The sequence below is a fragment of the Garra rufa genome, chromosome 1, assembly GCF_049309525.1.
Source record: "Garra rufa chromosome 1, GarRuf1.0, whole genome shotgun sequence".
NCBI classification, from domain to species: Eukaryota; Metazoa; Chordata; class Actinopteri; order Cypriniformes; family Cyprinidae; genus Garra; species Garra rufa.
Window position 1 is genome coordinate 106,374,767 of NC_133361.1, and position 27,118 is coordinate 106,401,884.

The window sequence follows — 27,118 nt, forward strand, 5'->3', positions numbered from 1 at the left end:
GAAGATTGGTTTAAATAGATTTGGTTTATTTACAAGGTTCACATAAAAGACTTTAAAACAACACGATAAAACGAGGTAAACGCTGTTAAAAGAATACAGTTCATTTGTCCATACCCTAAAAACAGTCCAAGAATCCCAGTGTGTTGATAAGTCCAATGTGAGTGTCCACCGGTGTATATACAATCCACAGAAAGTGTAATCCAAAGTTTGCAGGTGGTGAATGGAAAGGTGAGCTCTAAAATTAGCAACTCCTCAATCCAACAGTTTGGTGACTGTCCTTTGTTTGTCATGCTGCTCTCTTATACAGTTGTACTTCCTGCTTCCTGTCATGTGTCTAGTCACATGGCAGGCCAACCATCCATTTTTTAAAGACACACACTCACTTAAAATGTTAAGAGTAATAAAATGGCCTAAAAAACATGTAAAACACTTAAAACTCTATAATACATTTAAATGATTGTAATAAATAGAGCGGTAAAACACGTCTTTCTAAAAGCCAGCATATTATATAAATAGTGAAGAAAAGGCAAAAGCTTACAGCACCTGGTATTCCCAGGCGGTCTCCCATCCAAGTACTAAGCAGGCCCGACGCTGCTTAGCTTCCGAGATCAGACGAGATCGGGCGCTCTCAGCGCGGTATGGCCGTAAGCGAGGGCTGCTCCAAAAAGTGGGCTATTTAAAGATCAGCCTCCGTAAAAGCCAGCATATTATATAAATAGTGAAGAAAAGGCAAAAGCTTACAGCACCTGGTATTCCCAGGCGGTCTCCCATCCAAGTGTAACAATCGGCCTTATCAGCCGAGTTACAAGACTAAAATGGGGTCAGATTTAACTGTGAGAGATGACTAGTGGTTAAAAGAATGAGACATAAAAGAAGATTGGTTTAAATAGATTTGGTTTATTTACAAGGTTCACATAAAAGACTTTAAAACAACACGATAAAACGAGGTAAACGCTGTTAAAAGAATACAGTTCATTTGTCCATACCCTAAAAACAGTCCAAGAATCCCAGTGTGTTGATAAGTCCAATGTGAGTGTCCACCGGTGTATATACAATCCACAGAAAGTGTAATCCAAAGTTTGCAGGTGGTGAATGGAAAGGTGAGCTCTAAAATTAGCAACTCCTCAATCCAACAGTTTGGTGACTGTCCTTTGTTTGTCATGCTGCTCTCTTATACAGTTGTACTTCCTGCTTCCTGTCATGTGTCTAGTCACATGGCAGGCCAACCATCCATTTTTTAAAGACACACACTCACTTAAAATGTTAAGAGTAATAAAATGGCCTAAAAAACATGTAAAACACTTAAAACTCTATAATACATTTAAATGATTGTAATAAATAGAGCGGTAAAACACGTCTTTCTAAAAGCCAGCATATTATATAAATAGTGAAGAAAAGGCAAAAGCTTACAGCACCTGGTATTCCCAGGCGGTCTCCCATCCAAGTACTAAGCAGGCCCGACGCTGCTTAGCTTCCGAGATCAGACGAGATCGGGCGCTCTCAGCGCGGTATGGCCGTAAGCGAGGGCTGCTCCAAAAAGTGGGCTATTTAAAGATCAGCCTCCGTAAAAGCCAGCATATTATATAAATAGTGAAGAAAAGGCAAAAGCTTACAGCACCTGGTATTCCCAGGCGGTCTCCCATCCAAGTACTAAGCAGGCCCGACGCTGCTTAGCTTCCGAGATCAGACGAGATCGGGCGCTCTCAGCGCGGTATGGCCGTAAGCGAGGGCTGCTCCAAAAAGTGGGCTATTTAAAGATCAGCCTCCGTAAAAGCCAGCATATTATATAAATAGTGAAGAAAAGGCAAAAGCTTACAGCACCTGGTATTCCCAGGCGGTCTCCCATCCAAGTGTAACAATCGGCCTTATCAGCCGAGTTACAAGACTAAAATGGGATCAGATTTAACTGTGAGAGATGACTAGTGGTTAAAAGAATGAGACATAAAAGAAGATTGGTTTAAATAGATTTGGTTTATTTACAAGGTTCACATAAAAGACTTTAAAACAACACGATAAAACGAGGTAAACGCTGTTAAAAGAATACAGTTCATTTGTCCATACCCTAAAAACAGTCCAAGAATCCCAGTGTGTTGATAAGTCCAATGTGAGTGTCCACCGGTGTATATACAATCCACAGAAAGTGTAATCCAAAGTTTGCAGGTGGTGAATGGAAAGGTGAGCTCTAAAATTAGCAACTCCTCAATCCAACAGTTTGGTGACTGTCCTTTGTTTGTCATGCTGCTCTCTTATACAGTTGTACTTCCTGCTTCCTGTCATGTGTCTAGTCACATGGCAGGCCAACCATCCATTTTTTAAAGACACACACTCACTTAAAATGTTAAGAGTAATAAAATGGCCTAAAAAACATGTAAAACACTTAAAACTCTATAATACATTTAAATGATTGTAATAAATAGAGCGGTAAAACACGTCTTTCTAAAAGCCAGCATATTATATAAATAGTGAAGAAAAGGCAAAAGCTTACAGCACCTGGTATTCCCAGGCGGTCTCCCATCCAAGTACTAAGCAGGCCCGACGCTGCTTAGCTTCCGAGATCAGACGAGATCGGGCGCTCTCAGCGCGGTATGGCCGTAAGCGAGGGCTGCTCCAAAAAGTGGGCTATTTAAAGATCAGCCTCCGTAAAAGCCAGCATATTATATAAATAGTGAAGAAAAGGCAAAAGCTTACAGCACCTGGTATTCCCAGGCGGTCTCCCATCCAAGTGTAACAATCGGCCTTATCAGCCGAGTTACAAGACTAAAATGGGATCAGATTTAACTGTGAGAGATGACTAGTGGTTAAAAGAATGAGACATAAAAGAAGATTGGTTTAAATAGATTTGGTTTATTTACAAGGTTCACATAAAAGACTTTAAAACAACACGATAAAACGAGGTAAACGCTGTTAAAAGAATACAGTTCATTTGTCCATACCCTAAAAACAGTCCAAGAATCCCAGTGTGTTGATAAGTCCAATGTGAGTGTCCACCGGTGTATATACAATCCACAGAAAGTGTAATCCAAAGTTTGCAGGTGGTGAATGGAAAGGTGAGCTCTAAAATTAGCAACTCCTCAATCCAACAGTTTGGTGACTGTCCTTTGTTTGTCATGCTGCTCTCTTATACAGTTGTACTTCCTGCTTCCTGTCATGTGTCTAGTCACATGGCAGGCCAACCATCCATTTTTTAAAGACACACACTCACTTAAAATGTTAAGAGTAATAAAATGGCCTAAAAAACATGTAAAACACTTAAAACTCTATAATACATTTAAATGATTGTAATAAATAGAGCGGTAAAACACGTCTTTCTAAAAGCCAGCATATTATATAAATAGTGAAGAAAAGGCAAAAGCTTACAGCACCTGGTATTCCCAGGCGGTCTCCCATCCAAGTACTAAGCAGGCCCGACGCTGCTTAGCTTCCGAGATCAGACGAGATCGGGCGCTCTCAGCGCGGTATGGCCGTAAGCGAGGGCTGCTCCAAAAAGTGGGCTATTTAAAGATCAGCCTCCGTAAAAGCCAGCATATTATATAAATAGTGAAGAAAAGGCAAAAGCTTACAGCACCTGGTATTCCCAGGCGGTCTCCCATCCAAGTACTAAGCAGGTCCGACGCTGCTTAGCTTCCGAGATCAGACGAGATCGGGCGCTCTCAGCGCGGTATGGCCGTAAGCGAGGGCTGCTCCAAAAAGTGGGCTATTTAAAGATCAGCCTCCGTAAAAGCCAGCATATTATATAAATAGTGAAGAAAAGGCAAAAGCTTACAGCACCTGGTATTCCCAGGCGGTCTCCCATCCAAGTGTAACAATCGGCCTTATCAGCCGAGTTACAAGACTAAAATGGGGTCAGATTTAACTGTGAGAGATGACTAGTGGTTAAAAGAATGAGACATAAAAGAAGATTGGTTTAAATAGATTTGGTTTATTTACAAGGTTCACATAAAAGACTTTAAAACAACACGATAAAACGAGGTAAATGCTGTTAAAAGAATACAATTCATTTGTCCATACCCTAAAAACAGTCCAAGAATCCCAGTGTGTTGATAAGTCCAATGTGAGTGTCCACCGGTGTATATACAATCCACAGAAAGTGTAATCCAAAGTTTGCAGGTGGTGAATGGAAAGGTGAGCTCTAAAATTAGCAACTCCTCAATCCAACAGTTTGGTGACTGTCCTTTGTTTGTCATGCTGCTCTCTTATACAGTTGTACTTCCTGCTTCCTGTCATGTGTCTAGTCACATGGCAGGCCAACCATCCATTTTTTAAAGACACACACTCACTTAAAATGTTAAGAGCAATAAAATGGCCTAAAAAACATGTAAAACACTTAAAACTCTATAATACATTTAAATGATTGTAATAAATAGAGCGGTAAAACACGTCTTTCTAAAAGCCAGCATATTATATAAATAGTGAAGAAAAGGCAAAAGCTTACAGCACCTGGTATTCCCAGGCGGTCTCCCATCCAAGTACTAAGCAGGCCCGACGCTGCTTAGCTTCCGAGATCAGACGAGATCGGGCGCTCTCAGCGCGGTATGGCCGTAAGCGAGGGCTGCTCCAAAAAGTGGGCTATTTAAAGATCAGCCTCCGTAAAAGCCAGCATATTATATAAATAGTGAAGAAAAGGCAAAAGCTTACAGCACCTGGTAATCCCAGGCGGTCTCCCATCCAAGTGTAACAATCGGCCTTATCAGCCGAGTTACAAGACTAAAATGGGGTCAGATTTAACTGTGAGAGATGACTAGTGGTTAAAAGAATGAGACATAAAAGAAGATTGGTTTAAATAGATTTGGTTTATTTTAGGGCTGTCAAAATTAACGCGTTAATCGCGCGTTAACGCAAATTCATTTTAACGGCACTAATTTTATTAACGCGCGATTAACGCAGCGCGCTTTTCTGTTTGACCCACTACCTAGCCCATAGTTAAAGAAATGGATGCAGTGCTGCCAACCTAGCAAAAAGTGTCTAGCAACAATACATAAACACATAATTGGACAAACCTAATATAGTTTCTGAGGCTCTTCGGTTTTGCTGAACGTGCGCGAGGTCTCCCAATGAATGCGCGCGCACCTCCCTCTCTTCATATCTGCGTCTGCTCTGTTCAGCGAGCGGCAGTGGAGCAGCGCTTTCAGTTAAAACAGATGTTATGTTCATTCCAGTGCTTGAAGTGGGCCGGTACGCAGGTACTTCTGTATTTTATCCTTTTGCGTACACCGGCACTTCTGCCATATTTAATGAATGCAAGCGGAGTCGGGCTACGTTAGGATTGTTGCTGTGGGGTTGATGCGTAAAGCCACATACGAGTATGCACGCGAAAACGGCGTATTAAATGCACGTCAAACCCATGCATAATTGCATATCATATGTACGCCAAAGTTAATTTCAGCTTGTTAATAGCACGCCAAATAGAAACAGAAAGTCGTGCTAGTGCGCATTTGCATTTGCATGAGACCAGGCTCTCCAATCAGTACATTATAACCAAAACAATACATTTAAACATAAAAGAAGCAGGTTTTTGGGATCACATAACTTTAAATGGCTAAACTCCTAAAAAGTCAAAGGATCCTGAAGGCATTCAAACAGGAAGTTAAAAACAACGATAATAATGCAGGGAATAGTGACTTATGTCCAGATGCCGGTAAATGATTCTTTTCAGTGATTGAATCATGATCATAATTCAGGATTTTTTTTTCAGTTATTATTTCATATTACTTTGGTTGTCTGATAACAGAAATATTACATCAAAACAATGGAAACAGTTTTGTTGAGAACTTGGCTGCATCAAATGACAGTATGTGGGCACAGAGAGGCAAACAAATGTAATAATAAATGTAGATTTTGCATGTTCAGAAGAAGTGAGCTGCCCTGTCCTGCAAATAATGTAAACAGGCTTGTGTAAGTAAATTGCTCAGTGCAAAGAAAGAGAAGTAATGGGAACCTGGTGTTTCTATGTTCTTTTTTCATGTGTCTAATAGACATGAACAAGTTATTTGAAAAACATCTATGACATTTGAAACAAGTTAGTCTTCATGTCCAGTATGGTTTCACTGATAATAAACACATATTTGCTTAAAGCATCCATGCCAATGTTGATTAGAGTATTAAAAACTTTAAAAAGTGTTAATTTAAGGTACATTTAGAACAGATAAAAATGTGCGATTAATCGCGAGTTAACTCAAGACAACCATGCGATTAATCGCGATTAAAAAATTTAATCGATTGACAGCCCTAGTTTATTTACAAGGTTCACATAAAAGACTTTAAAACAACACGATAAAACGAGGTAAACGCTGTTAAAAGAATACAGTTCATTTGTCCATACCCTAAAAACAGTCCAAGAATCCCAGTGTGTTGATAAGTCCAATGTGAGTGTCCACCGGTGTATATACAATCCACAGAAAGTGTAATCCAAAGTTTGCAGGTGGTGAATGGAAAGGTGAGCTCTAAAATTAGCAACTCCTCAATCCAACAGTTTGGTGACTGTCCTTTGTTTGTCATGCTGCTCTCTTATACAGTTGTACTTCCTGCTTCCTGTCATGTGTCTAGTCACATGGCAGGCCAACCATCCATTTTTTAAAGACACACACTCACTTAAAATGTTAAGAGTAATAAAATGGCCTAAAAAACATGTAAAACACTTAAAACTCTATAATACATTTAAATGATTGTAATAAATAGAGCGGTAAAACACGTCTTTCTAAAAGCCAGCATATTATATAAATAGTGAAGAAAAGGCAAAAGCTTACAGCACCTGGTATTCCCAGGCGGTCTCCCATCCAAGTACTAAGCAGGCCCGACGCTGCTTAGCTTCCGAGATCAGACGAGATCGGGCGCTCTCAGCGCGGTATGGCCGTAAGCGAGGGCTGCTCCAAAAAGTGGGCTATTTAAAGATCAGCCTCCGTAAAAGCCAGCATATTATATAAATAGTGAAGAAAAGGCAAAAGCTTACAGCACCTGGTATTCCCAGGCGGTCTCCCATCCAAGTACTAAGCAGGCCCGACGCTGCTTAGCTTCCGAGATCAGACGAGATCGGGCGCTCTCAGCGCGGTATGGCCGTAAGCGAGGGCTGCTCCAAAAAGTGGGCTATTTAAAGATCAGCCTCCGTAAAAGCCAGCATATTATATAAATAGTGAAGAAAAGGCAAAAGCTTACAGCACCTGGTATTCCCAGGCGGTCTCCCATCCAAGTGTAACAATCGGCCTTATCAGCCGAGTTACAAGACTAAAATGGGATCAGATTTAACTGTGAGAGATGACTAGTGGTTAAAAGAATGAGACATAAAAGAAGATTGGTTTAAATAGATTTGGTTTATTTACAAGGTTCACATAAAAGACTTTAAAACAACACGATAAAACGAGGTAAACGCTGTTAAAAGAATACAGTTCATTTGTCCATACCCTAAAAACAGTCCAAGAATCCCAGTGTGTTGATAAGTCCAATGTGAGTGTCCACCGGTGTATATACAATCCACAGAAAGTGTAATCCAAAGTTTGCAGGTGGTGAATGGAAAGGTGAGCTCTAAAATTAGCAACTCCTCAATCCAACAGTTTGGTGACTGTCCTTTGTTTGTCATGCTGCTCTCTTATACAGTTGTACTTCCTGCTTCCTGTCATGTGTCTAGTCACATGGCAGGCCAACCATCCATTTTTTAAAGACACACACTCACTTAAAATGTTAAGAGTAATAAAATGGCCTAAAAAACATGTAAAACACTTAAAACTCTATAATACATTTAAATGATTGTAATAAATAGAGCGGTAAAACACGTCTTTCTAAAAGCCAGCATATTATATAAATAGTGAAGAAAAGGCAAAAGCTTACAGCACCTGGTATTCCCAGGCGGTCTCCCATCCAAGTACTAAGCAGGCCCGACGCTGCTTAGCTTCCGAGATCAGACGAGATCGGGCGCTCTCAGCGCGGTATGGCCGTAAGCGAGGGCTGCTCCAAAAAGTGGGCTATTTAAAGATCAGCCTCCGTAAAAGCCAGCATATTATATAAATAGTGAAGAAAAGGCAAAAGCTTACAGCACCTGGTATTCCCAGGCGGTCTCCCATCCAAGTGTAACAATCGGCCTTATCAGCCGAGTTACAAGACTAAAATGGGATCAGATTTAACTGTGAGAGATGACTAGTGGTTAAAAGAATGAGACATAAAAGAAGATTGGTTTAAATAGATTTGGTTTATTTACAAGGTTCACATAAAAGACTTTAAAACAACACGATAAAACGAGGTAAACACTGTTAAAAGAATACAGTTCATTTGTCCATACCCTAAAAACAGTCCAAGAATCCCAGTGTGTTGATAAGTCCAATGTGAGTGTCCACCGGTGTATATACAATCCACAGAAAGTGTAATCCAAAGTTTGCAGGTGGTGAATGGAAAGGTGAGCTCTAAAATTAGCAACTCCTCAATCCAACAGTTTGGTGACTGTCCTTTGTTTGTCATGCTGCTCTCTTATACAGTTGTACTTCCTGCTTCCTGTCATGTGTCTAGTCACATGGCAGGCCAACCATCCATTTTTTAAAGACACACACTCACTTAAAATGTTAAGAGTAATAAAATGGCCTAAAAAACATGTAAAACACTTAAAACTCTATAATACATTTAAATGATTGTAATAAATAGAGCGGTAAAACACGTCTTTCTAAAAGCCAGCATATTATATAAATAGTGAAGAAAAGGCAAAAGCTTACAGCACCTGGTATTCCCAGGCGGTCTCCCATCCAAGTACTAAGCAGGCCCGACGCTGCTTAGCTTCCGAGATCAGACGAGATCGGGCGCTCTCAGCGCGGTATGGCCGTAAGCGAGGGCTGCTCCAAAAAGTGGGCTATTTAAAGATCAGCCTCCGTAAAAGCCAGCATATTATATAAATAGTGAAGAAAAGGCAAAAGCTTACAGCACCTGGTATTCCCAGGCGGTCTCCCATCCAAGTACTAAGCAGGCCCGACGCTGCTTAGCTTCCGAGATCAGACGAGATCGGGCGCTCTCAGCGCGGTATGGCCGTAAGCGAGGGCTGCTCCAAAAAGTGGGCTATTTAAAGATCAGCCTCCGTAAAAGCCAGCATATTATATAAATAGTGAAGAAAAGGCAAAAGCTTACAGCACCTGGTATTCCCAGGCGGTCTCCCATCCAAGTGTAACAATCGGCCTTATCAGCCGAGTTACAAGACTAAAATGGGATCAGATTTAACTGTGAGAGATGACTAGTGGTTAAAAGAATGAGACATAAAAGAAGATTGGTTTAAATAGATTTGGTTTATTTACAAGGTTCACATAAAAGACTTTAAAACAACACGATAAAACGAGGTAAACGCTGTTAAAAGAATACAGTTCATTTGTCCATACCCTAAAAACAGTCCAAGAATCCCAGTGTGTTGATAAGTCCAATGTGAGTGTCCACCGGTGTATATACAATCCACAGAAAGTGTAATCCAAAGTTTGCAGGTGGTGAATGGAAAGGTGAGCTCTAAAATTAGCAACTCCTCAATCCAACAGTTTGGTGACTGTCCTTTGTTTGTCATGCTGCTCTCTTATACAGTTGTACTTCCTGCTTCCTGTCATGTGTCTAGTCACATGGCAGGCCAACCATCCATTTTTTAAAGACACACACTCACTTAAAATGTTAAGAGTAATAAAATGGCCTAAAAAACATGTAAAACACTTAAAACTCTATAATACATTTAAATGATTGTAATAAATAGAGCGGTAAAACACGTCTTTCTAAAAGCCAGCATATTATATAAATAGTGAAGAAAAGGCAAAAGCTTACAGCACCTGGTATTCCCAGGCGGTCTCCCATCCAAGTACTAAGCAGGCCCGACGCTGCTTAGCTTCCGAGATCAGACGAGATCGGGCGCTCTCAGCGCGGTATGGCCGTAAGCGAGGGCTGCTCCAAAAAGTGGGCTATTTAAAGATCAGCCTCCGTAAAAGCCAGCATATTATATAAATAGTGAAGAAAAGGCAAAAGCTTACAGCACCTGGTATTCCCAGGCGGTCTCCCATCCAAGTACTAAGCAGGTCCGACGCTGCTTAGCTTCCGAGATCAGACGAGATCGGGCGCTCTCAGCGCGGTATGGCCGTAAGCGAGGGCTGCTCCAAAAAGTGGGCTATTTAAAGATCAGCCTCCGTAAAAGCCAGCATATTATATAAATAGTGAAGAAAAGGCAAAAGCTTACAGCACCTGGTATTCCCAGGCGGTCTCCCATCCAAGTGTAACAATCGGCCTTATCAGCCGAGTTACAAGACTAAAATGGGGTCAGATTTAACTGTGAGAGATGACTAGTGGTTAAAAGAATGAGACATAAAAGAAGATTGGTTTAAATAGATTTGGTTTATTTACAAGGTTCACATAAAAGACTTTAAAACAACACGATAAAACGAGGTAAACGCTGTTAAAAGAATACAATTCATTTGTCCATACCCTAAAAACAGTCCAAGAATCCCAGTGTGTTGATAAGTCCAATGTGAGTGTCCACCGGTGTATATACAATCCACAGAAAGTGTAATCCAAAGTTTGCAGGTGGTGAATGGAAAGGTGAGCTCTAAAATTAGCAACTCCTCAATCCAACAGTTTGGTGACTGTCCTTTGTTTGTCATGCTGCTCTCTTATACAGTTGTACTTCCTGCTTCCTGTCATGTGTCTAGTCACATGGCAGGCCAACCATCCATTTTTTAAAGACACACACTCACTTAAAATGTTAAGAGCAATAAAATGGCCTAAAAAACATGTAAAACACTTAAAACTCTATAATACATTTAAATGATTGTAATAAATAGAGCGGTAAAACACGTCTTTCTAAAAGCCAGCATATTATATAAATAGTGAAGAAAAGGCAAAAGCTTACAGCACCTGGTATTCCCAGGCGGTCTCCCATCCAAGTACTAAGCAGGCCCGACGCTGCTTAGCTTCCGAGATCAGACGAGATCGGGCGCTCTCAGCGCGGTATGGCCGTAAGCGAGGGCTGCTCCAAAAAGTGGGCTATTTAAAGATCAGCCTCCGTAAAAGCCAGCATATTATATAAATAGTGAAGAAAAGGCAAAAGCTTACAGCACCTGGTAATCCCAGGCGGTCTCCCATCCAAGTGTAACAATCGGCCTTATCAGCCGAGTTACAAGACTAAAATGGGGTCAGATTTAACTGTGAGAGATGACTAGTGGTTAAAAGAATGAGACATAAAAGAAGATTGGTTTAAATAGATTTGGTTTATTTTAGGGCTGTCAAAATTAACGCGTTAATCGCGCGTTAACGCAAATTCATTTTAACGGCACTAATTTTATTAACGCGCGATTAACGCAGCGCGCTTTTCTGTTTGACCCACTACCTAGCCCATAGTTAAAGAAATGGATGCAGTGCTGCCAACCTAGCAAAAAGTGTCTAGCAACAATACATAAACACATAATTGGACAAACCTAATATAGTTTCTGAGGCTCTTCGGTTTTGCTGAACGTGCGCGAGGTCTCCCAATGAATGCGCGCGCACCTCCCTCTCTTCATATCTGCGTCTGCTCTGTTCAGCGAGCGGCAGTGGAGCAGCGCTTTCAGTTAAAACAGATGTTATGTTCATTCCAGTGCTTGAAGTGGGCCGGTACGCAGGTACTTCTGTATTTTATCCTTTTGCGTACACCGGCACTTCTGCCATATTTAATGAATGCAAGCGGAGTCGGGCTACGTTAGGATTGTTGCTGTGGGGTTGATGCGTAAAGCCACATACGAGTATGCACGCGAAAACGGCGTATTAAATGCACGTCAAACCCATGCATAATTGCATATCATATGTACGCCAAAGTTAATTTCAGCTTGTTAATAGCACGCCAAATAGAAACAGAAAGTCGTGCTAGTGCGCATTTGCATTTGCATGAGACCAGGCTCTCCAATCAGTACATTATAACCAAAACAATACATTTAAACATAAAAGAAGCAGGTTTTTGGGATCACATAACTTTAAATGGCTAAACTCCTAAAAAGTCAAAGGATCCTGAAGGCATTCAAACAGGAAGTTAAAAACAACGATAATAATGCAGGGAATAGTGACTTATGTCCAGATGCCGGTAAATGATTCTTTTCAGTGATTGAATCATGATCATAATTCAGGATTTTTTTTTCAGTTATTATTTCATATTACTTTGGTTGTCTGATAACAGAAATATTACATCAAAACAATGGAAACAGTTTTGTTGAGAACTTGGCTGCATCAAATGACAGTATGTGGGCACAGAGAGGCAAACAAATGTAATAATAAATGTAGATTTTGCATGTTCAGAAGAAGTGAGCTGCCCTGTCCTGCAAATAATGTAAACAGGCTTGTGTAAGTAAATTGCTCAGTGCAAAGAAAGAGAAGTAATGGGAACCTGGTGTTTCTATGTTCTTTTTTCATGTGTCTAATAGACATGAACAAGTTATTTGAAAAACATCTATGACATTTGAAACAAGTTAGTCTTCATGTCCAGTATGGTTTCACTGATAATAAACACATATTTGCTTAAAGCATCCATGCCAATGTTGATTAGAGTATTAAAAACTTTAAAAAGTGTTAATTTAAGGTACATTTAGAACAGATAAAAATGTGCGATTAATCGCGAGTTAACTCAAGACAACCATGCGATTAATCGCGATTAAAAAATTTAATCGATTGACAGCCCTAGTTTATTTACAAGGTTCACATAAAAGACTTTAAAACAACACGAGAAAACGAGGTAAACGCTGTTAAAAGAATACAGTTCATTTGTCCATACCCTAAAAACAGTCCAAGAATCCCAGTGTGTTGATAAGTCCAATGTGAGTGTCCACCGGTGTATATACAATCCACAGAAAGTGTAATCCAAAGTTTGCAGGTGGTGAATGGAAAGGTGAGCTCTAAAATTAGCAACTCCTCAATCCAACAGTTTGGTGACTGTCCTTTGTTTGTCATGCTGCTCTCTTATACAGTTGTACTTCCTGCTTCCTGTCATGTGTCTAGTCACATGGCAGGCCAACCATCCATTTTTTAAAGACACACACTCACTTAAAATGTTAAGAGTAATAAAATGGCCTAAAAAACATGTAAAACACTTAAAACTCTATAATACATTTAAATGATTGTAATAAATAGAGCGGTAAAACACGTCTTTCTAAAAGCCAGCATATTATATAAATAGTGAAGAAAAGGCAAAAGCTTACAGCACCTGGTATTCCCAGGCGGTCTCCCATCCAAGTACTAAGCAGGCCCGACGCTGCTTAGCTTCCGAGATCAGACGAGATCGGGCGCTCTCAGCGCGGTATGGCCGTAAGCGAGGGCTGCTCCAAAAAGTGGGCTATTTAAAGATCAGCCTCCGTAAAAGCCAGCATATTATATAAATAGTGAAGAAAAGGCAAAAGCTTACAGCACCTGGTATTCCCAGGCGGTCTCCCATCCAAGTACTAAGCAGGCCCGACGCTGCTTAGCTTCCGAGATCAGACGAGATCGGGCGCTCTCAGCGCGGTATGGCCGTAAGCGAGGGCTGCTCCAAAAAGTGGGCTATTTAAAGATCAGCCTCCGTAAAAGCCAGCATATTATATAAATAGTGAAGAAAAGGCAAAAGCTTACAGCACCTGGTATTCCCAGGCGGTCTCCCATCCAAGTGTAACAATCGGCCTTATCAGCCGAGTTACAAGACTAAAATGGGATCAGATTTAACTGTGAGAGATGACTAGTGGTTAAAAGAATGAGACATAAAAGAAGATTGGTTTAAATAGATTTGGTTTATTTACAAGGTTCACATAAAAGACTTTAAAACAACACGATAAAACGAGGTAAACGCTGTTAAAAGAATACAGTTCATTTGTCCATACCCTAAAAACAGTCCAAGAATCCCAGTGTGTTGATAAGTCCAATGTGAGTGTCCACCGGTGTATATACAATCCACAGAAAGTGTAATCCAAAGTTTGCAGGTGGTGAATGGAAAGGTGAGCTCTAAAATTAGCAACTCCTCAATCCAACAGTTTGGTGACTGTCCTTTGTTTGTCATGCTGCTCTCTTATACAGTTGTACTTCCTGCTTCCTGTCATGTGTCTAGTCACATGGCAGGCCAACCATCCATTTTTTAAAGACACACACTCACTTAAAATGTTAAGAGTAATAAAATGGCCTAAAAAACATGTAAAACACTTAAAACTCTATAATACATTTAAATGATTGTAATAAATAGAGCGGTAAAACACGTCTTTCTAAAAGCCAGCATATTATATAAATAGTGAAGAAAAGGCAAAAGCTTACAGCACCTGGTATTCCCAGGCGGTCTCCCATCCAAGTACTAAGCAGGCCCGACGCTGCTTAGCTTCCGAGATCAGACGAGATCGGGCGCTCTCAGCGCGGTATGGCCGTAAGCGAGGGCTGCTCCAAAAAGTGGGCTATTTAAAGATCAGCCTCCGTAAAAGCCAGCATATTATATAAATAGTGAAGAAAAGGCAAAAGCTTACAGCACCTGGTATTCCCAGGCGGTCTCCCATCCAAGTGTAACAATCGGCCTTATCAGCCGAGTTACAAGACTAAAATGGGATCAGATTTAACTGTGAGAGATGACTAGTGGTTAAAAGAATGAGACATAAAAGAAGATTGGTTTAAATAGATTTGGTTTATTTACAAGGTTCACATAAAAGACTTTAAAACAACACGATAAAACGAGGTAAACGCTGTTAAAAGAATACAGTTCATTTGTCCATACCCTAAAAACAGTCCAAGAATCCCAGTGTGTTGATAAGTCCAATGTGAGTGTCCACCGGTGTATATACAATCCACAGAAAGTGTAATCCAAAGTTTGCAGGTGGTGAATGGAAAGGTGAGCTCTAAAATTAGCAACTCCTCAATCCAACAGTTTGGTGACTGTCCTTTGTTTGTCATGCTGCTCTCTTATACAGTTGTACTTCCTGCTTCCTGTCATGTGTCTAGTCACATGGCAGGCCAACCATCCATTTTTTAAAGACACACACTCACTTAAAATGTTAAGAGTAATAAAATGGCCTAAAAAACATGTAAAACACTTAAAACTCTATAATACATTTAAATGATTGTAATAAATAGAGCGGTAAAACACGTCTTTCTAAAAGCCAGCATATTATATAAATAGTGAAGAAAAGGCAAAAGCTTACAGCACCTGGTATTCCCAGGCGGTCTCCCATCCAAGTACTAAGCAGGCCCGACGCTGCTTAGCTTCCGAGATCAGACGAGATCGGGCGCTCTCAGCGCGGTATGGCCGTAAGCGAGGGCTGCTCCAAAAAGTGGGCTATTTAAAGATCAGCCTCCGTAAAAGCCAGCATATTATATAAATAGTGAAGAAAAGGCAAAAGCTTACAGCACCTGGTATTCCCAGGCGGTCTCCCATCCAAGTACTAAGCAGGCCCGACGCTGCTTAGCTTCCGAGATCAGACGAGATCGGGCGCTCTCAGCGCGGTATGGCCGTAAGCGAGGGCTGCTCCAAAAAGTGGGCTATTTAAAGATCAGCCTCCGTAAAAGCCAGCATATTATATAAATAGTGAAGAAAAGGCAAAAGCTTACAGCACCTGGTATTCCCAGGCGGTCTCCCATCCAAGTGTAACAATCGGCCTTATCAGCCGAGTTACAAGACTAAAATGGGATCAGATTTAACTGTGAGAGATGACTAGTGGTTAAAAGAATGAGACATAAAAGAAGATTGGTTTAAATAGATTTGGTTTATTTACAAGGTTCACATAAAAGACTTTAAAACAACACGATAAAACGAGGTAAACGCTGTTAAAAGAATACAGTTCATTTGTCCATACCCTAAAAACAGTCCAAGAATCCCAGTGTGTTGATAAGTCCAATGTGAGTGTCCACCGGTGTATATACAATCCACAGAAAGTGTAATCCAAAGTTTGCAGGTGGTGAATGGAAAGGTGAGCTCTAAAATTAGCAACTCCTCAATCCAACAGTTTGGTGACTGTCCTTTGTTTGTCATGCTGCTCTCTTATACAGTTGTACTTCCTGCTTCCTGTCATGTGTCTAGTCACATGGCAGGCCAACCATCCATTTTTTAAAGACACACACTCACTTAAAATGTTAAGAGTAATAAAATGGCCTAAAAAACATGTAAAACACTTAAAACTCTATAATACATTTAAATGATTGTAATAAATAGAGCGGTAAAACACGTCTTTCTAAAAGCCAGCATATTATATAAATAGTGAAGAAAAGGCAAAAGCTTACAGCACCTGGTATTCCCAGGCGGTCTCCCATCCAAGTACTAAGCAGGCCCGACGCTGCTTAGCTTCCGAGATCAGACGAGATCGGGCGCTCTCAGCGCGGTATGGCCGTAAGCGAGGGCTGCTCCAAAAAGTGGGCTATTTAAAGATCAGCCTCCGTAAAAGCCAGCATATTATATAAATAGTGAAGAAAAGGCAAAAGCTTACAGCACCTGGTATTCCCAGGCGGTCTCCCATCCAAGTACTAAGCAGGTCCGACGCTGCTTAGCTTCCGAGATCAGACGAGATCGGGCGCTCTCAGCGCGGTATGGCCGTAAGCGAGGGCTGCTCCAAAAAGTGGGCTATTTAAAGATCAGCCTCCGTAAAAGCCAGCATATTATATAAATAGTGAAGAAAAGGCAAAAGCTTACAGCACCTGGTATTCCCAGGCGGTCTCCCATCCAAGTGTAACAATCGGCCTTATCAGCCGAGTTACAAGACTAAAATGGGGTCAGATTTAACTGTGAGAGATGACTAGTGGTTAAAAGAATGAGACATAAAAGAAGATTGGTTTAAATAGATTTGGTTTATTTACAAGGTTCACATAAAAGACTTTAAAACAACACGATAAAACGAGGTAAATGCTGTTAAAAGAATACAATTCATTTGTCCATACCCTAAAAACAGTCCAAGAATCCCAGTGTGTTGATAAGTCCAATGTGAGTGTCCACCGGTGTATATACAATCCACAGAAAGTGTAATCCAAAGTTTGCAGGTGGTGAATGGAAAGGTGAGCTCTAAAATTAGCAACTCCTCAATCCAACAGTTTGGTGACTGTCCTTTGTTTGTCATGCTGCTCTCTTATACAGTTGTACTTCCTGCTTCCTGTCATGTGTCTAGTCACATGGCAGGCCAACCATCCATTTTTTAAAGACACACACTCACTTAAAATGTTAAGAGCAATAAAATGGCCTAAAAAACATGTAAAACACTTAAAACTCTATAATACATTTAAATGATTGTAATAAATAGAGCGGTAAAACACGTCTTTCTAAAAGCCAGCATATTATATAAATAGTGAAGAAAAGGCAAAAGCTTACAGCACCTGGTATTCCCAGGCGGTCTCCCATCCAAGTACTAAGCAGGCCCGACGCTGCTTAGCTTCCGAGATCAGACGAGATCGGGCGCTCTCAGCGCGGTATGGCCGTAAGCGAGGGCTGCTCCAAAAAGTGGGCTATTTAAAGATCAGCCTCCGTAAAAGCCAGCATATTATATAAATAGTGAAGAAAAGGCAAAAGCTTACAGCACCTGGTAATCCCAGGCGGTCTCCCATCCAAGTGTAACAATCGGCCTTATCAGCCGAGTTACAAGACTAAAATGGGGTCAGATTTAACTGTGAGAGATGACTAGTGGTTAAAAGAATGAGACATAAAAGAAGATTGGTTTAAATAGATTTGGTTTATTTTAGGGCTGTCAAAATTAACGCGTTAATCGCGCGTTAACGCAAATTCATTTTAACGGCACTAATTTTATTAACGCGCGATTAACGCAGCGCGCTTTTCTGTTTGACCCACTACCTAGCCCATAGTTAAAGAAATGGATGCAGTGCTGCCAACCTAGCAAAAAGTGTCTAGCAACAATACATAAACACATAATTGGACAAACCTAATATAGTTTCTGAGGCTCTTCGGTTTTGCTGAACGTGCGCGAGGTCTCCCAATGAATGCGCGCGCACCTCCCTCTCTTCATATCTGCGTCTGCTCTGTTCAGCGAGCGGCAGTGGAGCAGCGCTTTCAGTTAAAACAGATGTTATGTTCATTCCAGTGCTTGAAGTGGGCCGGTACGCAGGTACTTCTGTATTTTATCCTTTTGCGTACACCGGCACTTCTGCCATATTTAATGAATGCAAGCGGAGTCGGGCTACGTTAGGATTGTTGCTGTGGGGTTGATGCGTAAAGCCACATACGAGTATGCACGCGAAAACGGCGTATTAAATGCACGTCAAACCCATGCATAATTGCATATCATATGTACGCCAAAGTTAATTTCAGCTTGTTAATAGCACGCCAAATAGAAACAGAAAGTCGTGCTAGTGCGCATTTGCATTTGCATGAGACCAGGCTCTCCAATCAGTACATTATAACCAAAACAATACATTTAAACATAAAAGAAGCAGGTTTTTGGGATCACATAACTTTAAATGGCTAAACTCCTAAAAAGTCAAAGGATCCTGAAGGCATTCAAACAGGAAGTTAAAAACAACGATAATAATGCAGGGAATAGTGACTTATGTCCAGATGCCGGTAAATGATTCTTTTCAGTGATTGAATCATGATCATAATTCAGGATTTTTTTTTCAGTTATTATTTCATATTACTTTGGTTGTCTGATAACAGAAATATTACATCAAAACAATGGAAACAGTTTTGTTGAGAACTTGGCTGCATCAAATGACAGTATGTGGGCACAGAGAGGCAAACAAATGTAATAATAAATGTAGATTTTGCATGTTCAGAAGAAGTGAGCTGCCCTGTCCTGCAAATAATGTAAACAGGCTTGTGTAAGTAAATTGCTCAGTGCAAAGAAAGAGAAGTAATGGGAACCTGGTGTTTCTATGTTCTTTTTTCATGTGTCTAATAGACATGAACAAGTTATTTGAAAAACATCTATGACATTTGAAACAAGTTAGTCTTCATGTCCAGTATGGTTTCACTGATAATAAACACATATTTGCTTAAAGCATCCATGCCAATGTTGATTAGAGTATTAAAAACTTTAAAAAGTGTTAATTTAAGGTACATTTAGAACAGATAAAAATGTGCGATTAATCGCGAGTTAACTCAAGACAACCATGCGATTAATCGCGATTAAAAAATTTAATCGATTGACAGCCCTAGTTTATTTACAAGGTTCACATAAAAGACTTTAAAACAACACGATAAAACGAGGTAAACGCTGTTAAAAGAATACAGTTCATTTGTCCATACCCTAAAAACAGTCCAAGAATCCCAGTGTGTTGATAAGTCCAATGTGAGTGTCCACCGGTGTATATACAATCCACAGAAAGTGTAATCCAAAGTTTGCAGGTGGTGAATGGAAAGGTGAGCTCTAAAATTAGCAACTCCTCAATCCAACAGTTTGGTGACTGTCCTTTGTTTGTCATGCTGCTCTCTTATACAGTTGTACTTCCTGCTTCCTGTCATGTGTCTAGTCACATGGCAGGCCAACCATCCATTTTTTAAAGACACACACTCACTTAAAATGTTAAGAGTAATAAAATGGCCTAAAAAACATGTAAAACACTTAAAACTCTATAATACATTTAAATGATTGTAATAAATAGAGCGGTAAAACACGTCTTTCTAAAAGCCAGCATATTATATAAATAGTGAAGAAAAGGCAAAAGCTTACAGCACCTGGTATTCCCAGGCGGTCTCCCATCCAAGTACTAAGCAGGCCCGACGCTGCTTAGCTTCCGAGATCAGACGAGATCGGGCGCTCTCAGCGCGGTATGGCCGTAAGCGAGGGCTGCTCCAAAAAGTGGGCTATTTAAAGATCAGCCTCCGTAAAAGCCAGCATATTATATAAATAGTGAAGAAAAGGCAAAAGCTTACAGCACCTGGTAATCCCAGGCGGTCTCCCATCCAAGTGTAACAATCGGCCTTATCAGCCGAGTTACAAGACTAAAATGGGGTCAGATTTAACTGTGAGAGATGACTAGTGGTTAAAAGAATGAGACATAAAAGAAGATTGGTTTAAATAGATTTGGTTTATTTACAAGGTTCACATAAAAGACTTTAAAACAACACGATAAAACGAGGTAAACGCTGTTAAAAGAATACAGTTCATTTGTCCATACCCTAAAAACAGTCCAAGAATCCCAGTGTGTTGATAAGTCCAATGTGAGTGTCCACCGGTGTATATACAATCCACAGAAAGTGTAATCCAAAGTTTGCAGGTGGTGAATGGAAAGGTGAGCTCTAAAATTAGCAACTCCTCAATCCAACAGTTTGGTGACTGTCCTTTGTTTGTCATGCTGCTCTCTTATACAGTTGTACTTCCTGCTTCCTGTCATGTGTCTAGTCACATGGCAGGCCAACCATCCATTTTTTAAAGACACACACTCACTTAAAATGTTAAGAGTAATAAAATGGCCTAAAAAACATGTAAAACACTTAAAACTCTATAATACATTTAAATGATTGTAATAAATAGAGCGGTAAAACACGTCTTTCTAAAAGCCAGCATATTATATAAATAGTGAAGAAAAGGCAAAAGCTTACAGCACCTGGTATTCCCAGGCGGTCTCCCATCCAAGTACTAAGCAGGCCCGACGCTGCTTAGCTTCCGAGATCAGACGAGATCGGGCGCTCTCAGCGCGGTATGGCCGTAAGCGAGGGCTGCTCCAAAAAGTGGGCTATTTAAAGATCAGCCTCCGTAAAAGCCAGCATATTATATAAATAGTGAAGAAAAGGCAAAAGCTTACAGCACCTGGTATTCCCAGGCGGTCTCCCATCCAAGTACTAAGCAGGCCCGACGCTGCTTAGCTTCCGAGATCAGACGAGATCGGGCGCTCTCAGCGCGGTATGGCCGTAAGCGAGGGCTGCTCCAAAAAGTGGGCTATTTAAAGATCAGCCTCCGTAAAAGCCAGCATATTATATAAATAGTGAAGAAAAGGCAAAAGCTTACAGCACCTGGTATTCCCAGGCGGTCTCCCATCCAAGTGTAACAATCGGCCTTATCAGCCGAGTTACAAGACTAAAATGGGATCAGATTTAACTGTGAGAGATGACTAGTGGTTAAAAGAATGAGACATAAAAGAAGATTGGTTTAAATAGATTTGGTTTATTTACAAGGTTCACATAAAAGACTTTAAAACAACACGATAAAACGAGGTAAACGCTGTTAAAAGAATACAGTTCATTTGTCCATACCCTAAAAACAGTCCAAGAATCCCAGTGTGTTGATAAGTCCAATGTGAGTGTCCACCGGTGTATATACAATCCACAGAAAGTGTAATCCAAAGTTTGCAGGTGGTGAATGGAAAGGTGAGCTCTAAAATTAGCAACTCCTCAATCCAACAGTTTGGTGACTGTCCTTTGTTTGTCATGCTGCTCTCTTATACAGTTGTACTTCCTGCTTCCTGTCATGTGTCTAGTCACATGGCAGGCCAACCATCCATTTTTTAAAGACACACACTCACTTAAAATGTTAAGAGTAATAAAATGGCCTAAAAAACATGTAAAACACTTAAAACTCTATAATACATTTAAATGATTGTAATAAATAGAGCGGTAAAACACGTCTTTCTAAAAGCCAGCATATTATATAAATAGTGAAGAAAAGGCAAAAGCTTACAGCACCTGGTATTCCCAGGCGGTCTCCCATCCAAGTACTAAGCAGGCCCGACGCTGCTTAGCTTCCGAGATCAGACGAGATCGGGCGCTCTCAGCGCGGTATGGCCGTAAGCGAGGGCTGCTCCAAAAAGTGGGCTATTTAAAGATCAGCCTCCGTAAAAGCCAGCATATTATATAAATAGTGAAGAAAAGGCAAAAGCTTACAGCACCTGGTAATCCCAGGCGGTCTCCCATCCAAGTGTAACAATCGGCCTTATCAGCCGAGTTACAAGACTAAAATGGGGTCAGATTTAACTGTGAGAGATGACTAGTGGTTAAAAGAATGAGACATAAAAGAAGATTGGTTTAAATAGATTTGGTTTATTTACAAGGTTCACATAAAAGACTTTAAAACAACACGATAAAACGAGGTAAACGCTGTTAAAAGAATACAGTTCATTTGTCCATACCCTAAAAACAGTCCAAGAATCCCAGTGTGTTGATAAGTCCAATGTGAGTGTCCACCGGTGTATATACAATCCACAGAAAGTGTAATCCAAAGTTTGCAGGTGGTGAATGGAAAGGTGAGCTCTAAAATTAGCAACTCCTCAATCCAACAGTTTGGTGACTGTCCTTTGTTTGTCATGCTGCTCTCTTATACAGTTGTACTTCCTGCTTCCTGTCATGTGTCTAGTCACATGGCAGGCCAACCATCCATTTTTTAAAGACACACACTCACTTAAAATGTTAAGAGTAATAAAATGGCCTAAAAAACATGTAAAACACTTAAAACTCTATAATACATTTAAATGATTGTAATAAATAGAGCGGTAAAACACGTCTTTCTAAAAGCCAGCATATTATATAAATAGTGAAGAAAAGGCAAAAGCTTACAGCACCTGGTATTCCCAGGCGGTCTCCCATCCAAGTACTAAGCAGGCCCGACGCTGCTTAGCTTCCGAGATCAGACGAGATCGGGCGCTCTCAGCGCGGTATGGCCGTAAGCGAGGGCTGCTCCAAAAAGTGGGCTATTTAAAGATCAGCCTCCGTAAAAGCCAGCATATTATATAAATAGTGAAGAAAAGGCAAAAGCTTACAGCACCTGGTATTCCCAGGCGGTCTCCCATCCAAGTACTAAGCAGGCCCGACGCTGCTTAGCTTCCGAGATCAGACGAGATCGGGCGCTCTCAGCGCGGTATGGCCGTAAGCGAGGGCTGCTCCAAAAAGTGGGCTATTTAAAGATCAGCCTCCGTAAAAGCCAGCATATTATATAAATAGTGAAGAAAAGGCAAAAGCTTACAGCACCTGGTATTCCCAGGCGGTCTCCCATCCAAGTGTAACAATCGGCCTTATCAGCCGAGTTACAAGACTAAAATGGGATCAGATTTAACTGTGAGAGATGACTAGTGGTTAAAAGAATGAGACATAAAAGAAGATTGGTTTAAATAGATTTGGTTTATTTACAAGGTTCACATAAAAGACTTTAAAACAACACGATAAAACGAGGTAAACGCTGTTAAAAGAATACAGTTCATTTGTCCATACCCTAAAAACAGTCCAAGAATCCCAGTGTGTTGATAAGTCCAATGTGAGTGTCCACCGGTGTATATACAATCCACAGAAAGTGTAATCCAAAGTTTGCAGGTGGTGAATGGAAAGGTGAGCTCTAAAATTAGCAACTCCTCAATCCAACAGTTTGGTGACTGTCCTTTGTTTGTCATGCTGCTCTCTTATACAGTTGTACTTCCTGCTTCCTGTCATGTGTCTAGTCACATGGCAGGCCAACCATCCATTTTTTAAAGACACACACTCACTTAAAATGTTAAGAGTAATAAAATGGCCTAAAAAACATGTAAAACACTTAAAACTCTATAATACATTTAAATGATTGTAATAAATAGAGCGGTAAAACACGTCTTTCTAAAAGCCAGCATATTATATAAATAGTGAAGAAAAGGCAAAAGCTTACAGCACCTGGTATTCCCAGGCGGTCTCCCATCCAAGTACTAAGCAGGCCCGACGCTGCTTAGCTTCCGAGATCAGACGAGATCGGGCGCTCTCAGCGCGGTATGGCCGTAAGCGAGGGCTGCTCCAAAAAGTGGGCTATTTAAAGATCAGCCTCCGTAAAAGCCAGCATATTATATAAATAGTGAAGAAAAGGCAAAAGCTTACAGCACCTGGTAATCCCAGGCGGTCTCCCATCCAAGTGTAACAATCGGCCTTATCAGCCGAGTTACAAGACTAAAATGGGGTCAGATTTAACTGTGAGAGATGACTAGTGGTTAAAAGAATGAGACATAAAAGAAGATTGGTTTAAATAGATTTGGTTTATTTACAAGGTTCACATAAAAGACTTTAAAACAACACGATAAAACGAGGTAAACGCTGTTAAAAGAATACAGTTCATTTGTCCATACCCTAAAAACAGTCCAAGAATCCCAGTGTGTTGATAAGTCCAATGTGAGTGTCCACCGGTGTATATACAATCCACAGAAAGTGTAATCCAAAGTTTGCAGGTGGTGAATGGAAAGGTGAGCTCTAAAATTAGCAACTCCTCAATCCAACAGTTTGGTGACTGTCCTTTGTTTGTCATGCTGCTCTCTTATACAGTTGTACTTCCTGCTTCCTGTCATGTGTCTAGTCACATGGCAGGCCAACCATCCATTTTTTAAAGACACACACTCACTTAAAATGTTAAGAGTAATAAAATGGCCTAAAAAACATGTAAAACACTTAAAACTCTATAATACATTTAAATGATTGTAATAAATAGAGCGGTAAAACACGTCTTTCTAAAAGCCAGCATATTATATAAATAGTGAAGAAAAGGCAAAAGCTTACAGCACCTGGTATTCCCAGGCGGTCTCCCATCCAAGTACTAAGCAGGCCCGACGCTGCTTAGCTTCCGAGATCAGACGAGATCGGACGCTCTCAGCGCGGTATGGCCGTAAGCGAGGGCTGCTCCAAAAAGTGGGCTATTTAAAGATCAGCCTCCGTAAAAGCCAGCATATTATATAAATAGTGAAGAAAAGGCAAAAGCTTACAGCACCTGGTATTCCCAGGCGGTCTCCCATCCAAGTACTAAGCAGGCCCGACGCTGCTTAGCTTCCGAGATCAGACGAGATCGGGCGCTCTCAGCGCGGTATGGCCGTAAGCGAGGGCTGCTCCAAAAAGTGGGCTATTTAAAGATCAGCCTCCGTAAAAGCCAGCATATTATATAAATAGTGAAGAAAAGGCAAAAGCTTACAGCACCTGGTAATCCCAGGCGGTCTCCCATCCAAGTGTAACAATCGGCCTTATCAGCCGAGTTACAAGACTAAAATGGGGTCAGATTTAACTGTGAGAGATGACTAGTGGTTAAAAGAATGAGACATAAAAGAAGATTGGTTTAAATAGATTTGGTTTATTTACAAGGTTCACATAAAAGACTTTAAAACAACACGATAAAACGAGGTAAACGCTGTTAAAAGAATACAGTTCATTTGTCCATACCCTAAAAACAGTCCAAGAATCCCAGTGTGTTGATAAGTCCAATGTGAGTGTCCACCGGTGTATATACAATCCACAGAAAGTGTAATCCAAAGTTTGCAGGTGGTGAATGGAAAGGTGAGCTCTAAAATTAGCAACTCCTCAATCCAACAGTTTGGTGACTGTCCTTTGTTTGTCATGCTGCTCTCTTATACAGTTGTACTTCCTGCTTCCTGTCATGTGTCTAGTCACATGGCAGGCCAACCATCCATTTTTTAAAGACACACACTCACTTAAAATGTTAAGAGTAATAAAATGGCCTAAAAAACATGTAAAACACTTAAAACTCTATAATACATTTAAATGATTGTAATAAATAGAGCGGTAAAACACGTCTTTCTAAAAGCCAGCATATTATATAAATAGTGAAGAAAAGGCAAAAGCTTACAGCACCTGGTATTCCCAGGCGGTCTCCCATCCAAGTACTAAGCAGGGCCGACGCTGCTTAGCTTCCGAGATCAGACGAGATCGGGCGCTCTCAGCGCGGTATGGCCGTAAGCGAGGGCTGCTCCAAAAAGTGGGCTATTTAAAGATCAGCCTCCGTAAAAGCCAGCATATTATATAAATAGTGAAGAAAAGGCAAAAGCTTACAGCACCTGGTAATCCCAGGCGGTCTCCCATCCAAGTGTAACAATCGGCCTTATCAGCCGAGTTACAAGACTAAAATGGGGTCAGATTTAACTGTGAGAGATGACTAGTGGTTAAAAGAATGAGACATAAAAGAAGATTGGTTTAAATAGATTTGGTTTATTTACAAGGTTCACATAAAAGACTTTAAAACAACACGATAAAACGAGGTAAACGCTGTTAAAAGAATACAGTTCATTTGTCCATACCCTAAAAACAGTCCAAGAATCCCAGTGTGTTGATAAGTCCAATGTGAGTGTCCACCGGTGTATATACAATCCACAGAAAGTGTAATCCAAAGTTTGCAGGTGGTGAATGGAAAGGTGAGCTCTAAAATTAGCAACTCCTCAATCCAACAGTTTGGTGACTGTCCTTTGTTTGTCATGCTGCTCTCTTATACAGTTGTACTTCCTGCTTCCTGTCATGTGTCTAGTCACATGGCAGGCCAACCATCCATTTTTTAAAGACACACACTCACTTAAAATGTTAAGAGTAATAAAATGGCCTAAAAAACATGTAAAACACTTAAAACTCTATAATACATTTAAATGATTGTAATAAATAGAGCGGTAAAACACGTCTTTCTAAAAGCCAGCATATTATATAAATAGTGAAGAAAAGGCAAAAGCTTACAGCACCTGGTATTCCCAGGCGGTCTCCCATCCAAGTACTAAGCAGGCCCGACGCTGCTTAGCTTCCGAGATCAGACGAGATCGGGCGCTCTCAGCGCGGTATGGCCGTAAGCGAGGGCTGCTCCAAAAAGTGGGCTATTTAAAGATCAGCCTCCGTAAAAGCCAGCATATTATATAAATAGTGAAGAAAAGGCAAAAGCTTACAGCACCTGGTATTCCCAGGCGGTCTCCCATCCAAGTACTAAGCAGGCCCGACGCTGCTTAGCTTCCGAGATCAGACGAGATCGGGCGCTCTCAGCGCGGTATGGCCGTAAGCGAGGGCTGCTCCAAAAAGTGGGCTATTTAAAGATCAGCCTCCGTAAAAGCCAGCATATTATATAAATAGTGAAGAAAAGGCAAAAGCTTACAGCACCTGGTATTCCCAGGCGGTCTCCCATCCAAGTGTAACAATCGGCCTTATCAGCCGAGTTACAAGACTAAAATGGGATCAGATTTAACTGTGAGAGATGACTAGTGGTTAAAAGAATGAGACATAAAAGAAGATTGGTTTAAATAGATTTGGTTTATTTACAAGGTTCACATAAAAGACTTTAAAACAACACGATAAAACGAGGTAAACGCTGTTAAAAGAATACAGTTCATTTGTCCATACCCTAAAAACAGTCCAAGAATCCCAGTGTGTTGATAAGTCCAATGTGAGTGTCCACCGGTGTATATACAATCCACAGAAAGTGTAATCCAAAGTTTGCAGGTGGTGAATGGAAAGGTGAGCTCTAAAATTAGCAACTCCTCAATCCAACAGTTTGGTGACTGTCCTTTGTTTGTCATGCTGCTCTCTTATACAGTT

At 40.7% G+C, this 27,118-nt stretch overlaps 1 protein-coding gene and 35 non-coding genes across 36 annotated transcripts in view; 1 reads left to right on the forward strand and 35 right to left on the reverse strand.

Moving 5' to 3' along the window:
- Positions 1 to 27,118, forward strand: part of LOC141323491 (uncharacterized) — a 307,348-nt gene that overhangs the window by 243,355 nt on the left and 36,875 nt on the right. The gene's annotated exons all lie outside the window — the stretch shown is intronic.
- Positions 532 to 650, reverse strand: LOC141303712 (5S ribosomal RNA). Its single transcript, XR_012343687.1, has one exon. It is a non-coding gene; the product is annotated as a 5S ribosomal RNA (ribosomal RNA).
- LOC141303724 (5S ribosomal RNA) lies at positions 1,404 to 1,522 on the reverse strand. The gene has a single exon (XR_012343698.1). It is a non-coding gene; the product is annotated as a 5S ribosomal RNA (ribosomal RNA).
- LOC141303735 (5S ribosomal RNA) lies at positions 1,607 to 1,725 on the reverse strand. The gene has a single exon (XR_012343708.1). It is a non-coding gene; the product is annotated as a 5S ribosomal RNA (ribosomal RNA).
- LOC141303746 (5S ribosomal RNA) lies at positions 2,479 to 2,597 on the reverse strand. Its single transcript, XR_012343719.1, has one exon. It is a non-coding gene; the product is annotated as a 5S ribosomal RNA (ribosomal RNA).
- LOC141303757 (5S ribosomal RNA) lies at positions 3,351 to 3,469 on the reverse strand. Its single transcript, XR_012343730.1, has one exon. It is a non-coding gene; the product is annotated as a 5S ribosomal RNA (ribosomal RNA).
- Positions 3,554 to 3,672, reverse strand: LOC141317578 (5S ribosomal RNA). The gene has a single exon (XR_012351949.1). It is a non-coding gene; the product is annotated as a 5S ribosomal RNA (ribosomal RNA).
- LOC141303779 (5S ribosomal RNA) lies at positions 4,426 to 4,544 on the reverse strand. Its single transcript, XR_012343752.1, has one exon. It is a non-coding gene; the product is annotated as a 5S ribosomal RNA (ribosomal RNA).
- Positions 6,737 to 6,855, reverse strand: LOC141303790 (5S ribosomal RNA). The gene has a single exon (XR_012343763.1). It is a non-coding gene; the product is annotated as a 5S ribosomal RNA (ribosomal RNA).
- LOC141303801 (5S ribosomal RNA) lies at positions 6,940 to 7,058 on the reverse strand. Its single transcript, XR_012343774.1, has one exon. It is a non-coding gene; the product is annotated as a 5S ribosomal RNA (ribosomal RNA).
- Positions 7,812 to 7,930, reverse strand: LOC141303812 (5S ribosomal RNA). Its single transcript, XR_012343785.1, has one exon. It is a non-coding gene; the product is annotated as a 5S ribosomal RNA (ribosomal RNA).
- On the reverse strand, positions 8,684 to 8,802 carry LOC141303823 (5S ribosomal RNA). The gene has a single exon (XR_012343796.1). It is a non-coding gene; the product is annotated as a 5S ribosomal RNA (ribosomal RNA).
- LOC141303834 (5S ribosomal RNA) lies at positions 8,887 to 9,005 on the reverse strand. The gene has a single exon (XR_012343807.1). It is a non-coding gene; the product is annotated as a 5S ribosomal RNA (ribosomal RNA).
- On the reverse strand, positions 9,759 to 9,877 carry LOC141303845 (5S ribosomal RNA). The gene has a single exon (XR_012343818.1). It is a non-coding gene; the product is annotated as a 5S ribosomal RNA (ribosomal RNA).
- LOC141317579 (5S ribosomal RNA) lies at positions 9,962 to 10,080 on the reverse strand. The gene has a single exon (XR_012351950.1). It is a non-coding gene; the product is annotated as a 5S ribosomal RNA (ribosomal RNA).
- LOC141303856 (5S ribosomal RNA) lies at positions 10,834 to 10,952 on the reverse strand. Its single transcript, XR_012343829.1, has one exon. It is a non-coding gene; the product is annotated as a 5S ribosomal RNA (ribosomal RNA).
- Positions 13,145 to 13,263, reverse strand: LOC141303867 (5S ribosomal RNA). Its single transcript, XR_012343840.1, has one exon. It is a non-coding gene; the product is annotated as a 5S ribosomal RNA (ribosomal RNA).
- On the reverse strand, positions 13,348 to 13,466 carry LOC141303878 (5S ribosomal RNA). Its single transcript, XR_012343851.1, has one exon. It is a non-coding gene; the product is annotated as a 5S ribosomal RNA (ribosomal RNA).
- Positions 14,220 to 14,338, reverse strand: LOC141303901 (5S ribosomal RNA). Its single transcript, XR_012343873.1, has one exon. It is a non-coding gene; the product is annotated as a 5S ribosomal RNA (ribosomal RNA).
- LOC141303912 (5S ribosomal RNA) lies at positions 15,092 to 15,210 on the reverse strand. Its single transcript, XR_012343884.1, has one exon. It is a non-coding gene; the product is annotated as a 5S ribosomal RNA (ribosomal RNA).
- Positions 15,295 to 15,413, reverse strand: LOC141303923 (5S ribosomal RNA). The gene has a single exon (XR_012343895.1). It is a non-coding gene; the product is annotated as a 5S ribosomal RNA (ribosomal RNA).
- Positions 16,167 to 16,285, reverse strand: LOC141303934 (5S ribosomal RNA). The gene has a single exon (XR_012343906.1). It is a non-coding gene; the product is annotated as a 5S ribosomal RNA (ribosomal RNA).
- Positions 16,370 to 16,488, reverse strand: LOC141317581 (5S ribosomal RNA). Its single transcript, XR_012351951.1, has one exon. It is a non-coding gene; the product is annotated as a 5S ribosomal RNA (ribosomal RNA).
- On the reverse strand, positions 17,242 to 17,360 carry LOC141303945 (5S ribosomal RNA). Its single transcript, XR_012343917.1, has one exon. It is a non-coding gene; the product is annotated as a 5S ribosomal RNA (ribosomal RNA).
- On the reverse strand, positions 19,553 to 19,671 carry LOC141303967 (5S ribosomal RNA). Its single transcript, XR_012343939.1, has one exon. It is a non-coding gene; the product is annotated as a 5S ribosomal RNA (ribosomal RNA).
- LOC141303978 (5S ribosomal RNA) lies at positions 20,425 to 20,543 on the reverse strand. Its single transcript, XR_012343950.1, has one exon. It is a non-coding gene; the product is annotated as a 5S ribosomal RNA (ribosomal RNA).
- LOC141303989 (5S ribosomal RNA) lies at positions 20,628 to 20,746 on the reverse strand. The gene has a single exon (XR_012343961.1). It is a non-coding gene; the product is annotated as a 5S ribosomal RNA (ribosomal RNA).
- Positions 21,500 to 21,618, reverse strand: LOC141304000 (5S ribosomal RNA). The gene has a single exon (XR_012343972.1). It is a non-coding gene; the product is annotated as a 5S ribosomal RNA (ribosomal RNA).
- On the reverse strand, positions 22,372 to 22,490 carry LOC141304011 (5S ribosomal RNA). The gene has a single exon (XR_012343983.1). It is a non-coding gene; the product is annotated as a 5S ribosomal RNA (ribosomal RNA).
- LOC141304033 (5S ribosomal RNA) lies at positions 22,575 to 22,693 on the reverse strand. The gene has a single exon (XR_012344005.1). It is a non-coding gene; the product is annotated as a 5S ribosomal RNA (ribosomal RNA).
- On the reverse strand, positions 23,447 to 23,565 carry LOC141304044 (5S ribosomal RNA). The gene has a single exon (XR_012344016.1). It is a non-coding gene; the product is annotated as a 5S ribosomal RNA (ribosomal RNA).
- Positions 24,319 to 24,437, reverse strand: LOC141317925 (5S ribosomal RNA). Its single transcript, XR_012352274.1, has one exon. It is a non-coding gene; the product is annotated as a 5S ribosomal RNA (ribosomal RNA).
- Positions 24,522 to 24,640, reverse strand: LOC141304056 (5S ribosomal RNA). The gene has a single exon (XR_012344027.1). It is a non-coding gene; the product is annotated as a 5S ribosomal RNA (ribosomal RNA).
- On the reverse strand, positions 25,394 to 25,512 carry LOC141318518 (5S ribosomal RNA). The gene has a single exon (XR_012352830.1). It is a non-coding gene; the product is annotated as a 5S ribosomal RNA (ribosomal RNA).
- On the reverse strand, positions 26,266 to 26,384 carry LOC141304067 (5S ribosomal RNA). The gene has a single exon (XR_012344038.1). It is a non-coding gene; the product is annotated as a 5S ribosomal RNA (ribosomal RNA).
- Positions 26,469 to 26,587, reverse strand: LOC141304078 (5S ribosomal RNA). Its single transcript, XR_012344049.1, has one exon. It is a non-coding gene; the product is annotated as a 5S ribosomal RNA (ribosomal RNA).